General features: G+C 43.0%; 1 pseudogene; it reads right to left on the bottom strand.

Moving 5' to 3' along the window:
* Positions 1-6,672: 6,672 nt before the first annotated feature.
* Positions 6,673-7,637, bottom strand: LOC103727429 (annotated as a pseudogene).
* Between the last annotated feature and the right edge of the window lie 393 nt (positions 7,638-8,030).

Raw genomic sequence — 8,030 nt, 5'->3', positions numbered from 1 at the left:
TTGCATCTACTTCACAGATGTCATCAACTTCTTTTCCTTTCTAAACTATTCCTTCAAGACTTTTTTCAGAAGTCTAGGTTCTTACTTCCTAGAATCTCTGGGACGCCCATTCTCAGAGCATCAGGGTCTTCATAAACATTAAATTAGAATTTACTGAATACCGAACAGATCTTTAAGAGTAGCAAATCCATAGCTTTGTGGGGGGTTTTGTTGTTTTGGTATTTTGGGTTAAACCAGTGAGTTTTGAGGGGGTTCTTTGCAGGAGTATGGGTGAGAAGTTACTTACAGGAAGAAGAATTATTGAATGGGAGATGCATTACAAAGCTCACCCTAGCATAGGTGACAGCTCTATTTTTTCAAGTAGAATCTTATTTTTATTAGTTTATTTTTTAGTTTTTATTGAATATTTGTGTATTTCATACTCAAAGTCTTAGCATATTTAGATCCCTTTCCCCATCGGCCCCCTCCCTTTACCCTCCCACTGGATTTTATGCATTGTGTCATTTATGTTAAGGCCTATCAAGTCAAATTAGTGTCCTCAGACATCCCTCACTGTACATTCATCCACTGGGGTCCAGTCAGCCTGTCTAGCATTTTACATGTGTTAGCTATCTTTAGATTTGACTTGAATTTCTTTTTAAATTAGCAGCTTGGAAATATTTTTAAGCGCTGCTTATTATTTATTAATGGCTGGGACCTAATTTTGAGATTGTCTGAATTTACATGAATTTGTTGCTTTAAACCCCACAGGGAAATTGAAAAACACTTGCTTGTCTCCTTAGAAATCCCTCTTCTATGGATAATCCTTTGGGCTGGGTAGGAAATGCTGTCTTACAGGAAGTTGGTGTGACTAGAGGGACCCACAAGAACTTATAATGACTCAAGCAGGGTACCTAAAGTCCCATGAAGGACACTCAAGATTCATGGACTCATGAGCACCGTGCAATTCTTCCCCATGACCTTTGCTACTCCATCTTCTGAGCATCTTCTTAAACTAACCTCAGTGTTTATAACTCCATCTTCTCTTACACTTGCCGCCTGCTACATGCACCAGATACTTAAAGTTGAGGATCTATGCCCCATTGTGGACTAGAACCTCCAAAATTGAGCCAAAATAATCCTTTTCTATTATAAATTGATTAGTTCAGGCATTTTATTATAATGAGGAAACACAGACACAGCCAATAGTAATTATGGCAGCATCCAGTAAAGAGTGGTGTCTACAGTTAATCAGCAGACCCTCCTCCCTATGGCTGGACTAAGAACAATGCTCATTGGCTAATTAGCCCACACCCTAGGTCGTGGTTTAGTTGTTGGCAGTGGATATAGTATTGTGGCAATTAAACCAATCAGAAATCACAGTTGAATTTAGGTTTGAGTTTAGCATCCTCAAACTCAAAGGGGTTCACTAAAAAAGGGTTGTCACCTAAAATTGAAATTCTACTAGAAAGGAAAGACTATTTAAAGGGACATTGTGTAGGCAACAAATAGGGCTCTCTATAATTCCATTTAAAAAGATGAGAACAGTTAAAAAAAAAAAAAGCCCATAATTGACCTCTATCATAAGATTTTTACAAAGACTGACTGGTCACTGTTCAAAGCACACTGTATTTCTAACACATAGCCTGAGAACTAAAGGAACTTAGCTTCCCTAACCACTTTGACAAATGCATGAGTCTTTTCAACATAGGAACATATCCTGTGTTGTGACCAAGTTCCCTGAGTTACCAAGATGAGATGGAAGATGCCACCAAGGCATGGAGAGCACTACTTCTGGAACCACACCTAGCTCAGATCCAAACACGGAGCCTGAATCCAAAAAGCATTTTATCTATACAAACACTTAGCCTGTGTGAACCTCCATAGCAACAGCTTGGCAGGATTAAAGAATATAATGTCCAACGGACTGGAGAGATGGCTCAGTGGTTAAAAGCACTGTCTGCTCTTGCAGAGGACCTTGGGTTTGACTCCTAGCACCCACACGGCAGCCACCAATCAACGGTAACTCCAGTTCCAGGGGAATCCGATGCCCTCTTCTGACCTCTGAGGGCATTGTACAACACAGGTGCACTCACATACATGCAGGCCATACACTTAATACACCGAAAATAAAAATAGTATTTTTTAAAAAGAACATAATGTAGGTGCTCAGCAAGTATTAGTATACTCTACATATCTGGCACTTCTAGATACTTACCAAATTCCTGTATTGACACCCAGTCTGGAGACAAATTCAACACTGCTCCCCAACTCCCACATACAATGCAAGACATACAATTTCAACACAGCACCATATAGAACGGGGGGCACTGAGATGAAGCAAGAGAGATAACCTCAAAGATGGGTGTGATGACCCAATTCCTATAATTCCAGCACATTGGAGATGGGGGAGGCAGGAAAATAGTGTGTTCAAGGCTGTCTTGAGCTGAATGAGTTCCAGGCCAGCCCAAGATATATAGTGAAAGCCTACTTAAAAATACCAAGGTCTGGAAGTGTGGTGCAATGGTACAGCATTCATCTAACATGTGCAAGATTCAGGGTTCAATCCCTAGCACTACAAAAGGAAAAAAAGAAATTCGATGAGGAACTCCTTTGACTCTGAAGGTCTCCCCAGCACCTGTTTTGCTTCACTCCAGCCCCATCCCTAGTGAAGTCCTACTCTGAAACCCTCGTTCATCCACTTGTTCATCACTGAATTCAGTAGGTGTTCAGTCCAGTTGAGTTATCCTTGATATTTTGTTCTCTTCCTTACCCTACATTATTTTACTTCTGCAAGTTTTAATTTATTTTCCTGAACATAATAGAACACATAATTGCTATGCTTCACCCTACCTCTATCTCCACCAAAAAGGTCTGGTGATTGTAAGAATGTGTTACTTATTCTTTTTGAAGTGTTTTGCATTTTGTGGATGAAAGGTGTTTCGTGAGTTCAAAGGATTTGCATTATTGTTTGTCCAGCATTCAGGACAATCAGGATAATTTGGTAGCAGCTTTTTTCCTTGGCAGAAGAAAGGGATTATTGCAGGGATGGGAATGAGGAGGATTAAGTTCAATTTATTCAAGGTTAAGGTCACAAGAAATGTGCAATAAAAAGTTCTTTGTTTTATGAATAAAAATGATTTCTGATTTACACCCTTATTTCATCAGAACAGCAAATATTCATTTTTTAATGTTTGAAATACTTTTTCTACATTATTATAAGCAACCTTGCTCAACTTCTAAATTTATCCATAGTTTTTATTTCCCAGTCATGAATCTTCCTGTCCAAGCAAACAGATGCAAATTTTGATATTTGCCATAATTTATGTTTTTCTCAGTGATTCATTGCATTGGACTTGTTTTGAATCCTGTAATGACTGACGCCCACTAGTCAATGAAGGGACACTAGATACCACCAAAATGAGTGGCCAGAAATTTAGGAATATTTGCTTCTGGTACAAAATGAAGGAGAAATCAGCCATTGGAGGATGTGATTCATTCACATCCTTAGAGATATGTCCAGGAACTCTTTAGCACGCTCTATAATTGAGAATCTCTGCCATCGATGGAAATTTAGTTTTCATTTCTCCCCCCAAAGGTCTTTAAACACATAACTTTTGATCACATATAAAGCTAGAAGCTTTACCATTAGTGAGAAGGGTCTTTTGGTGGGTTATTTTAAGATATTTTGTTATGCATGTCCATCTTATTTTAGTCCAGATAGATGTGCTGGACAGCTTCAGTGGTCAACTTGAGGCACCTGGATGGAGGGAACCTCAACTGAGGAATTTTCTCCATTGGACTGTATGTCTTTGGGGCATCTTCTTGATTACTGAGTATTGTGGGAGGGCCCAGCCCACTCTGAGTGGTGCCATCCCTGGGCAGGTAGGCCTGTGTTATATAAGAAAGCAGGCTAAGCACGGGCCAGGGGAGCAAGCTAGCAAGCAGCATCGTCTGTGCTCCAGGTTCCTGCCCTGAGTTCCTGCCTTGGCTTCCCTTAGTGATGAACTGTGACCCAGGAAATGTAAGATAAAATAAACCCTTTCCTCCTTAAGTTAGTTTAGTCAGTATTTTTATCACAGCAACTGAAAGTAAGCTAAGACAATATATTTCTCTTTTGTGCAGCTATGTTTTTTCAAAGCAATATCTCTCCTGTTGAAAATGGTGGTTATCATGCCTAGAAATTCATCCAGATTTGCTGTAATTCTAAGGGCTGGGATAACAAACATTTAGACATAGGTCAGCAAATTTTCCATGTGTTAGCTTCTGCCCTAGGTTAGAAACAAAGATAACCTGAGCTTAATTTTTACTTTGTCTGAAGGAGATCAGCTAAACTTCACACAAGATTTCATGACACTATTTGCATTTTATATTTAATTCTATAGAAAATTACATGTGCATAATTTTGCAGAAATATAGAGATTATTTTCTCATTCTGATTCTCTGTGTGTCTCTCTTTGATCCTGACTCATTACATTGGTTTACACTCCCAAACACCATAACATTTTGTTCTTCCATCAACTCCAAGGTTATTTCATACTTAATGTTTATGTTCTATTTTAATTTTACAGTCAAATATAAATAGCCTATGTTCAAGAATGGATCACCAGATTCCCCTCAAAGCATAAAGCATTCCTTATCCGAGTTCAGAGCTAAACATCTGAACTGACTATAGTGACTATAGTTCTGGTTTCTGGAATGATGAAAGCCTTGGACTTCAGTGACTTGCATTAATTCCTCTCTTTAAGTCATTGTTTCTATTTTATTATTAAAGGTTTTCTTGGCACCTCACAGTGTGCTTTATTATTTTGCATCTAGTAGGTCAATTTGAGCTCCTGACAGACAGGTTGAGGAGCCTGGGACAGGCCAACCCAGGCCTTTCCAAGTTACTAACCAGTAACAGCAGTCCAAAGGTGGCCAACACCTGTTCATGTGCTGCATCATCATAAACAGAGAAAAAAAGCTTGTCTCTTCTTGACCAGACACCTGACAGGTTATAAAAGAAAGGCAATGTGGCTCCAATCTGAGAAGGTGTCATCAAACTCAAGCCTCACTTTGGCAGTTGTCTGCTGTTTTGAGATACAGGGTCTTCCTGTGTAGTTCAAGCTGACCTCAAACTCATGATCCTCCTGCCTCATCCTCCCGAGTGCTAGGATTTCAGACAAGTGCTGCTGCTGGCCCAGTATTCACTGTGGCCCAGGCTGGCCTCCAATTTGAGGCAATCCTCTGCAGTGGCCTACCAAATACTGGGAATAAAGGTATGTACACCGTATCTGGCTTACCTGGGTGTTTCTAAAGGACCGAATGTGATATTCTGTAAGACATTTCTGTGTTATAAAAACACATTTTATATATATAAACACTGTACACTGTCCTCACACTGAGCCCGCAGCTGCACTGCAACCCTGGGGCGGAAAGATTCACGCTGGCTGAACTGCAAGGCTCATTTCCCAACAATCAGGGTAGCCCAGTCTGGCACCCCACCTTTGTGGGGTCTCCAGTTGTTGTCACTTTGCATTTGACACTTTTTTTAGGATTTTTTTTTTTTTTTTTGCCTTTTGAGAACAGGTTTCTTATAGTTCAAACTGACCTCAAACTCACTTTATAGCAGAGGATGACTTTGAACTCCTGCAGCTGGAGTTGCAGGTGTGTGCTTCCACGCCCATGAACAATAAAAATGTCTTATTGTTTAAGAGAACCTGAGAATAACCAATCATTCCATTTTATGTCCTTCCTGTTTTAAAATGTGTCATTTAGGGCTTTTCTACCTAAAGGTCAGAAGTGAAAATGTGATTTAAAACAAAAACAAAAACCACATATCCATGAAAACAGCATCTCTGGTGTGCCCCTCCCCGGGAGTTTATGAACTGTCTGTGGGGCTTGGCCAGGTTAGTGCATCTTCCTATACATTCGATTGGTTCTGTGCAGCTGGGCTGCATCTTTCAATCAAGTGTAACAGGTAAACATGGGAACCAAAGGCCTCCTAAAGATCCTATATCCTCAGTCGGACATAACTAGTGAGGCGACTGAGGGGTCTGGAAGTGACCACTGTTCAAGGCAAGCTGGAACCCACACAGTGGAGACAGGTAGGGAATCCCACAGCCAGGGCAGGAGCAGCAGCCATGGCAAGGCACAGACCCAAAGGCCCTGTGTCCTGGTGTGCTACAGGGACCTTGGGTGGAGCCCCACCACTCACAGACAGGTCAGCACAGGTTGAGAGAGTTTGGCATGCAGTCCAGGCCCACAGGCTCTCCTCCAACACAGTCTGTTCCTGGTACCACCAATTCTGTCTGAAACACGTGAGGTCAGTGAACACACACTCTGGGCAAGAAAAAGCAGAAAAGGTTCTTCCAACAGTGAAGCCCGATACCCCAGGTGGCAGAAGGGCACGGGAGCCCCATCCCAGCAGTGGTGCCTGAGGTGAAGTGCCGTGGGTCACAAAGGACCCCCGCCTCGTGCACTCAGCCGTTTCCAGGCACTTACTGAGGGGTTTTCAGAGTTCTTCAGTATCTGTCATGCTGCACGGACAGATTAGTATCTTTTAAAAATTAACTCTTAGAGCATCTATTCCCAAGAGTAAAGTCCACAGGTACAAATGTGCAAAGCCCCGAAGAGTCTTCAAAGTGCTTTTACAAGGCAAGGCCTGTGGGGGCAAGTCTCCCTGAATCCTCTCACCCCGCTGTGGCCAAGAGCTTAGTGGAAATCCAGCCGGGACTGCAGTCTTACAGCCCTCATCCGAGTAGATCTTCTCATGCCTGGGGAAAAAGGTCATTTCCTCTGTCACCCGAGTGACAATGTCTTCATCCACAGCAGCCCCTCGGCCCACGTCTCTGCCGGCACACACATATTTACGTGTCTGTACTCCAGGGAATGGAAGGGGATGAAACAGTCGATGAGGTTTCTGTCTATGTGCCCACTGTACCATAGGCCACTGTGCTTGTTGTTGAAGACGCCCACGACCAGCACAGGCTCCAGGTCCTTCAGCTGGATCTCTTCCCTCTTTCTTCCTGCCCTCCAGAAAACCAGGGCCATCTTAGTCATGAGGTCCCCACCTGCATTACTGAGGAAGATAAAGATGGCCTTGCGGTAGGAGATCCCATCTGCCTGCTCGTAGTAGTACAGAAGGGTTTGATGGCGTCAACGATCCCAGGGTGCAACTTAACCATCTCGTCAAATATGAAGAGAGAGCTACCGCATGCACTCGCGTTGCCATGGATCCATTTCTGGAGCTGGTCACGGTACAGTTTTATCTTCTGCTCATGAGGTGATACAAACAGGTGGACAAAGTTACTCTTCAGGCCTTTTGGATGAAGGTTTTCGGCCACAATCTGGCTGACAAAATTCTTGCCTGAGCCAGCCCAGCCATGCGAGGACAGGATCAGTGATTTCTTGGGATTTTTGTTGTTTCTGAAGCCAGTCAGTGCCTAGAATCACTTCAGTGGCTAGATGCTGTCCAAACAGCTTCTCCTCTAAGTCCAGCTTCAGGGCCAACGCTTATGACCAGCAGCGCACGGCGAAGAGGCAGTACCAGTAGGACAGGTAACCGGTGAGGGCCCACACGGCCCCGATGGCAATGCCCACGCTGGCTCAAACGCCGCCACCACGCAGGCATCTAGCACAGCCTGCAGGACCGCGCTGCCCAGGAGAGCCCTCCGCATGCCCGCCTCGGAGCCCACCGCCCCCAGCCGCCGCCTTGGGTGCAGCCACAGGAGCACTGTAGACAAAACTTGTAAAGGTTGTTTTAAAAATTACTTTTCAGTGTGGATACAAAGTAAAGGGTTTGATCATGTCGTTGTCATACATGTATATTAATATATTTTGTTCTTATTTTTCCCTGTCCCACCCCTGCTTCTAGGCCCCCCTTACTCTGAATAGTCCCCCTTCTGCCTTCATTGTCTGTTATGGGCAAAGATGTGCAGCAGCATCATAGATAACCAGCAATACCAGTACAATTTTTTAGAGACCTTGAGTACCACAGTGAAACTTTACACTGGTGTTTCATTTGTAGGATTCTAATCACTCCCTACTTATAATTCCATGTCATTGTGGAG

Source organism: Nannospalax galili, unplaced genomic scaffold (assembly GCF_000622305.1).
Source record: "Nannospalax galili isolate Female #2095 unplaced genomic scaffold, S.galili_v1.0 scaffold128, whole genome shotgun sequence".
Classification (NCBI taxonomy): domain Eukaryota; kingdom Metazoa; phylum Chordata; class Mammalia; order Rodentia; family Spalacidae; genus Nannospalax; species Nannospalax galili.
This window is presented reverse-complemented; position numbering and strand designations above follow the sequence as displayed.